The following is an 8,576-nucleotide window of genomic DNA, read 5'->3' on the forward strand; positions in this document are numbered from 1 at the left end:
ACCATAGCCTCAGGCTGACCAAAGTCTTGTGAGTAGATTTGGTAAACGGAAACTCAAAGAAGCTTGTCATATATATTTATATATGTGTTTGTGGTGTGTGTGTGTGTGTGTGTGTGTGTGTGTGTGTTTGTTCTCCACCACCAAATTAAACACAGCAATCCACCAGAAACATCCAGCACTTGCTAATTGTAAGGTCATTGTCTTTCATCACAACAATTCCAAACCACACACTACTTTGCAAACATGACAGAAGTTACTAGGGCTTGGCTAGGGAGTTTTGTCTTCAAATTTCCTCCCATCTTGGTCTCTTAGAATTTCATTGAATGAACTGACATTCAACTCTGAAGAGGATATAATAATTCACCTGGAAGAATTTTCACCAGTAAAAATAGGAAATTCTTTGAGCAGGGAATAATGGATCCACAAATAAGATGGCTGGAGATACAGGAACAAAATGATAATTATATCATAGAATGAATACCTTGGTTTGTGTTTAAAACTTGTGTCTTATATCAGATTTTCGTTTTAAAAACTGAACGAACATTTTAGCCATCCCAGTATTACACACACACATGCATACATATATATAAGTATAATACACACACACATCTTTATGTGTGTGTGTGTTGCTACCCTCTCTGCTGCAATAGGCAATATAATGATATATGCATGTAATTACTGCCTGCTGTTAGTATACTGGTGTGTTTCTTCTTGCACTGTTAAATGGTTAATGTTACTCATAGTCTTGGTTTTGGCTCTGCGGATCCTATTATCTGATTCTTATGTCCAACATGTATTTGCATAGACGCAGACACATAACGCACACGATTACACACATACATGCATGCATACATACATACATACATACATACATACATACATACATACATGCATACATGCATGCATACATTTATACATACATACACACATATATACACACATACTTACATATATATGTATATATATATGTACATACTCATATATATATGTGCGTGTGCGTGTGTGTGTGTGCATGCATGTATCAAAGTGCAATTATATATATAAGTATATATATATATATATATACATATACACACAGACATACATGCATCTGTGTAAATGTGTGTATATATATATGTATCTATGTGTGTATTTATGTATATATATATATATATATATATATATACACACCACATATATATATATATGTATACATACATACATAATACATACATATATATATATATATATCTATATTAGATATATATATAATATATATATAATATGTGTGTATGTATATGTTTGAATGAAGCTTTTATATTACGATAGCAAGAACAGAGAGTGTTCCATTAACGAAAACCATTAACGCCTGGCAAAGAGACCACCGAGGAATATGAATGGACCATTTACAAAGACTGCTTTAAGTGAATGCTTTATTTCCAAAGACGTTACTTTGTCTTCCAAACCGATTCTGCTGCCGGCTGAGAGTTAATAATACAAACGAGAAAACTATGCAGATTGTATATTCAATATGTCTGAAGATGTTTGTAAGTTTTATTTGTGATTTATCAAGTGATTTGTGAAATAGCTTAGCATTTCATTATGACTGTATGTTGGGTTGTGTCTTTGAACTTAAGAAAATATCCGAATACCATGTGACGTAAATTATCTTTATGAAAGAAATTTCAAATTTTTCCTGTTACAACTTTGTTGCTGAGTTGTATAAATTTATTGTCGAATACATTGATTTAAGTTTGAAAAAGATACGGGATTATCACAACACTATTGCGCAGTCTTTATCAAGTTTTCATTGGTGGTCCCCAAATTTTTATTCAACAATTTGTTTGATAATATAAAATTTGGGTAAAGGTTCATAGCCACGTGGTTATGATGTTTGGCTTGTGATGATAAGGTTGACGGTTCAATTCCTAGATCGGGAGGAACGTTTTATATTCTTGAGCTAGACACTTCTTTTCGCGTTGCTCCAGTATCTTTTCCGCTCTAATGAGCACAACCTTCTTTCTTTCCGTCCAATCGCGAATACATGGCTACCAAGCCATGCGAGGTCGCGAGTGACGATTTGCTGTACTACACAGAATTAAAAAAACAAAAATAAGGAAAAAAAAGGATCATTGCTAATACTAAATTAGTAACATAACTGTGTATATAATTGGCTTGCATTATATATCTGCGGCTTGCTAAACAATAAACATATCAACATATCAAAATATAACTGTCATATCTATTATATAAAATCCGTTCTGTCTGTTTGTGTGTGTGTGTCTTCTAGGATCTCGGGTATCCTCCATCCGATTGCGCTCAAATTTGATATGTCGATACCGACGGTATCAGGGCGTGTATAAGTCTTGAAAAAATTACAAAGATCGATTCCAGGTGAGAATGCGATCGATAAAACCGTTTTATCCTGCTTTTCTTCCGTCAACCTGTACATAACTGCACCTTCCATTTTTTGTTGTTTTTATACTGCTTAAAGGCACGTTTCTTTCCTGCCAAGCTTACTATTTAAACCATGTGTGTGTCCTCCCAGTCAACAGCCTTATCATTACTGGTAATTTAAACTCTTCGGTTGCATATTTGTGTGAATAAAATCGTTTTTCTTTGGAATAGAAAAAAGTCTATCTTTATTTCTTCTTTTGCTGGTGTCTCAAATTTAGGTTAAATCTGTGTTTCTCAAAGGGGAGGCCTATGGGACGGTCGGACAGGTTGTTTTGAGAAAATTTGGTTTAAATGTTTGGCAACTCAGCATCGTCCATTGGACGGGGGGCGTTTTGCTCGTATCATATATTTGCGGTTTGCTAAACACTAATTTAGCAACATATCTGTGTATATAATAACTATGTATCACATTTTTGTGGTTTGCCAAACGCTAAATTACTAACATATCTATATATGCTATAGGTATGCATTATATGTTTTTGGCTTGCTAAACGCTAAATTAGCAACACGTCTATGTATATAATAAACATGTATCTTTAAATTGCTAATCGCTATATTGCTCCAAGACGTTTTAATGCTTCCTCACTTCAACTCATAAATATAGAATAAATTCCATTGAAATTTGTGTAGAAGCGACTTCTAAAAGCAGTTTATTTATTACTGGAGGGCAAAATATCGCAGAGACAAGACATATACAATGTGTAGTTGCCTCAAAATATTTCGATAGTTTTATAATTTATGAGAGATTTTGTATCGTAAGATCGGATACAGCTCCTCTCACAATGGGAAGGATTTCAAAAGAGATACCCAGATCAAAACATTAAGCAAATACACATACATACATATGTATATATATATATATATAATATATATATATATATATATATATATATATATCTGTATGTTTCATTCTATATATGTATCTATCAATGTGTACTTATATCTATCTATCTATCTATCTATCTATCTATCTATCTATCTATCTATCTATCTATCTATCTATCTATCTATCTATCTATCTATCTATCTATCTATCTATCTATCTATCTATCTATCTATCTATCAGTCTGTCTGTCTTTGTCTGTATATATATATATATGTATGTATGTATGTATGCATGTATGTATGTATGTAAGAGAAAATAGCAAATTCTTCATGACCGTTGCTGTAGCAGTCAATGTGTTTGCAAAGAACAAATCAGGAAAAAAAAAAAAAGGAAACCCAACAGCAAGGAAAACCGCAGCACAAACCTAAATGGATTATTGAAACTGTTTATAGTTTTCTTAGAAACTCTGCGAGTCCAATTCCACTTCCAAAGTGGAAAGTGTAGCACTTGAGGCAGCGCGGTGCTTAATGCTTTCTTGCATTTAATAAATTCTTCTTTTGCAGATTTTTAAAAAAGGTGTTTTTTTCCCATAAAATGATGTGTAAATATGATTAATAAAAATTCTAGGAAAAAAACGAATGAAATGTAAGAATATTTCAACCATGGTAGTTTGGTTTTCGATTGTAGCAACAAGGAATTATTATTATTATTATTATTATTATTATTATTATTATTATATTATTATTATTATTATTATTATTATTATTATTATTATTATTATCATTATTATTATATTATTATTATCATCATTATTATTATTATTGTTGTGTTTGTTGTGGTTATTATTATTATTGTTATTGTTATTGTTATTATTATTATAATATTATTATTATTATGTATTATTATCATTATTATTATATGATTATAGTATTATTATTATTATTAGTAGTAGAATATAATATTATTATTATTATTATTAATATTATTATTATTATTATTATTATTATTATTATTATTAATATTATTAATATATTATTATTATTATTATTATTAATATTATTAATTATATCATCATGATCATGATGATGATGATGATGATGATGATGATGATCATTATTATTATTATTATTATCATTATTATTATTATTATTATTATTATTATTATTATTATTATTATTATTATTTCATAGCAATGAATTATTTCTTTTAATATTATGTGTGCGTGTGTTTATGAACATACACACACATACATATCCACATACATACACACACGCACACATCAATGAATGCATATATGTGTAATGGAGATATATATATATATATGTGTGTGTATGTCTGTGTGTGCATATATACATAGATATATATACACTTACATAGTTACATCCATACATACAAACGTACGTACGTACATTTGCATGTATGTATGTATGATTGCATGTCTATGTATCTATCTATCTAGCTATCTCCCCCCCCCCACTGTTTGTGCTATGTACGTGTGTGTGTCTGTACCTGTGTACACATACACATGCCTGTGTGTATGCGTGTGTGTATGCGTGTGTGTATGCGTGTGTGTCTTTGCACGTGTGCCTGTATAGATACGCGCGTGCGTGTGTGTATTTGTGGATTATTAATTACGTTTCTCGAAGCTGATGTTTTCCACTTGGCTGACCTGGCCGATTCTAAGAATAAAACCAATATTTTGGGCTGCAATCTATCAATCAGGAAAGTAAAGAGTGCTTACCGGTCGATTTGAAACCTCGTCGTCGAATCAATCGCGTTTTATGTTATTTGCAGATATTTTGTGAAAGGCTCTCTTTGACCCGAATCTTAAACATGGTACCTTCCAAAGTATAAAATGGAACAGCTGATAGTTTCGCTAATCATTTTTTTCTTTTATTTTTTGCCAATCCTAATGTGGCGAGCTGGCAGAGTTGTTAGCACGCCGGGCGAAATGCGTAGCCATATTTCGTCTGCCGTTACGTTCTGAGTTCAAACTCTGCCGAGGTTCCACTCAGTTTCCGACGGGGTTTCACTCAGTTTCCGTCTACCAAATCCATGCACAAGGCTTTGGTCAGCTTGGGGCTACAGAAAAACACTTGTTTAAGGTGTCTTGCAAGGGACTGAACCCGGAGCCATGTGGTTGGAAAGCACAGTTCTTACCGCACAACCACACGTTATTGGAATAAATTATTGAAATACATTTACTTTCGTTAACCTGACATCAAATGTTATCTGGTCTAAAACTCTGCAGGGATTCTAAAGCTGACATTCGCTGACCCACAGTCTTAACCACATATAAATAACATCTCTGCACAAACACTTCAATTATCTGAGATCGCTTGCCATCACGTGTTGTCTTGTACTAATGGTAAATGGTTCTTATAGTTTAATACCATTCACTATTTTCACTTGTGTGAGCACCGAATTATTGATATATTGTTTCGTCAATCAGCCATGTCACCTTCAAATATTCCCGCGAAAATTGGGCAAACAAAAGAAACCACTCTTTAGTGCTATCTCTCAAAAATATCTCGGACTCCTACGGGTTGAACTGCTTTGTTATCATATATATATATATATATATATATATATATATACACACATACATACTCACACAAACACACACACACACACACACCACACACACACACCACACACACACACATATATATACATATATATTTATATATATGTATGCATGTAATATATATATATATATGTATGTATGTAATTGTATATATATGTATGTATGGAATTATATATATATATATATATATATATATATATAATATATATATATATGAGCCCTAGGGTCTTAGGGCCGCGGTTCTTCAGTTTCCATGGCGTATAAGAGACCGAGATCACAACAATCCTACTGAATGGGGCGTCGGTCCTTTGTAAGGTTCAAGGCCAAAAATTTTGAAGGGAGACGGGAAGTCGATTACATCGATCCTCAGTACTCGACTTGTACTTTATTTTATCGTCCCGAAGGGATGAAAGACAAAGTTAACCTTGGTGGGATTTGAACTCACAATACAAAGTGCCAGAAGAAATGCCACAAAGCATTTGCCCTGACGTGCTAACGATTCTGCTAAGCTTGCTAGTTTTCTCTTACTATATTCAACATTGTATAAAGCCATGTTTAAGGGTTAATTTGTCATCATCTGGCCGATCTATCGGGTCCCTAGTTTGCGTATAGCGGACTGGCTTGTGGCTATACAGGTTAGCGGCGAATACTCAATAAGAAGCCCGGGACAGAATCCCAGGTTGCCCGATGGCCACCCTGTTAGAGTGACGGTGAAATCCTGAAGCCCTGGAAAGGGCGGAAATGCCGCTATCATTGAAAAGCCGGATGGTGGGAGGAAATGAAATGCAATACATAAAAAATATTTCGTCTTTGGAATTGTTCCCTCTTCGCAGAACAAATTGCATTTTTATGAATCTTGGTCTGGGAAACCCGTCAGTTTGACTGGCACTGCAATCTTGTAAAGGACCTATGACCGTAGACGAGAAATGAGCAATCGAAAGACATTCAAAGGGTTAATTAAAATATAAAAAAAATTTTCAGAATAAATTATTTTGGTTTGATTTCTTTCTTATCGGAAAATTTTGTCTACTCCCTTTGGGATATCGCTTTCAACTCAGAAATATCAAATAAATACACAGAACGAAAAAAACAAAAAAACCCTTTAATGAAAGCAGTTATTTTGGCAAGGAAAGGGATTTTGGATTATTAAGCAAAACCATGTGGCATCGAATATCAGCCAACAGTATCCAGTGGGGAGGCATTAATTTATAAAATGTTATCCGTTTTCTAGTAACGAAGAACCAAATTATTGAATCGTTGCTATCATTGATATAACTACGTATATATGTATGTATATATGTGTGTATATTATACACACACACAAACACACACATACACACACAAACACACGCACACACACACCACACACACACACATATATATATATATGTATTTATGTATGTATGTACGTACGTAGTAGCTGGTATCACTGATATAGCTTTAGTAGAGCCGGATAATGATACTATCTGTAGGTTTAACCACTTCAAACATGGTTACTACAGACAACTAGCACTATATAGCTTAACAGCATAACACACACACTTACACATACATTTACACAGACACACACACACACTTACGCACATATGTATATATGCGCATATATATGTGTATGTGTATGTGTGTTTATATGTGTATTCATATTTGTTTCATCTGTATTTCTGTAGAAGGTTGCAGATGTCATGGCGGAATTGGAAGAATGATGAAACTCGAGTTGAAAGGATCGCATTCCGTATTCTACCAACGGTTTCCAGCTGCGTCCCAGGGTATTATCTACGAAGCTAAATCGCCACCAATTTACACGCTGTTCTCTTAAAAATGGAAGGACACGTTGGATAAAAAAAACAGGTTGGTCGCGAATAGAGTGTCGGATAAAAAAATAGGTTGACCACGAGTGGAGTGTCTTTTAACCATAGGCCTGCTCGAACAGATATCATCTGTGCCTAAATAACAACAGAAAGCATTTAACTGTTCATAGCTCAGTCTACACAGCTGTAACTAGAATACACAGTGAGTTACGTTTTGACTTTCTGCTACCATATTTAGCGAATCTCTTGTTCGCTGACAATTTTCTACGATGTCTTCTTCGTATAGTTTCGATTGGAATATTGCTCTTATTGTTCATTCTGTGACCGGGTTCCATTCAACATTTGGATATGCTTTTGTTTTTATGACATGAGAAGAGCATCATTGTATTTCCTCTCTTCCCGTGGCACTGTCGGCCAATCTCTCTCACCCCTCCTCAGTATATCCGGATTTTAACGTCCAGTTTCCTCCATTACTCGTACTAGTTTCTCAGTTTGAAACATGGTCCAAATATTTCATGTTCCCATGTTCCTATTCTTGTTTTAGTAGCAGTTCTGACAGCTGAACTTTTCATCGAGAGCTGATCTCTCTGTCACCCTCCATCCAGATCCGTCAAATCTTTGGACGAACTTTCACCCGTGCTCCGTTATAAACATATATTTCTAATCAAATTTTTGCCGCACACTACATTAAATACAGTAATACTAACCAAAAACACCCACCTCACATCCATATTTGATGTAAGATTAAGAAAACTATCTCTTGATCGTTCGGATACTTGGTTCTGGGTGGAAAGACACTTAGACTTTTTTAATAAAGCTGGTTGATATAAGATAATGAAAAGGATTTGTTTTCATCAGCTGGGTCATGTGGTACGATCGGCAGGTGTCACGTGCTTCTTATTGTTCAGCGTTTGTGAGA

General features: G+C 34.0%; 1 long non-coding RNA gene across 1 annotated transcript; it reads left to right on the plus strand.

Annotated features, from left to right (window-relative positions):
• The first annotated feature begins 1,453 nt into the window (after window positions 1–1,453).
• Window positions 1,454–7,640, plus strand: LOC118761012. The gene is made up of 3 exons (XR_004997096.1): window positions 1,454–1,526; window positions 7,270–7,272; window positions 7,517–7,640. It is a non-coding gene; the product is annotated as an uncharacterized LOC118761012 (long non-coding RNA).
• The last annotated feature ends 936 nt before the right edge of the window (window positions 7,641–8,576 follow it).

Source organism: Octopus sinensis, unplaced genomic scaffold, assembly GCF_006345805.1.
Source record: "Octopus sinensis unplaced genomic scaffold, ASM634580v1 Contig04548, whole genome shotgun sequence".
In the NCBI taxonomy this organism is placed as follows: domain Eukaryota; kingdom Metazoa; phylum Mollusca; class Cephalopoda; order Octopoda; family Octopodidae; genus Octopus; species Octopus sinensis.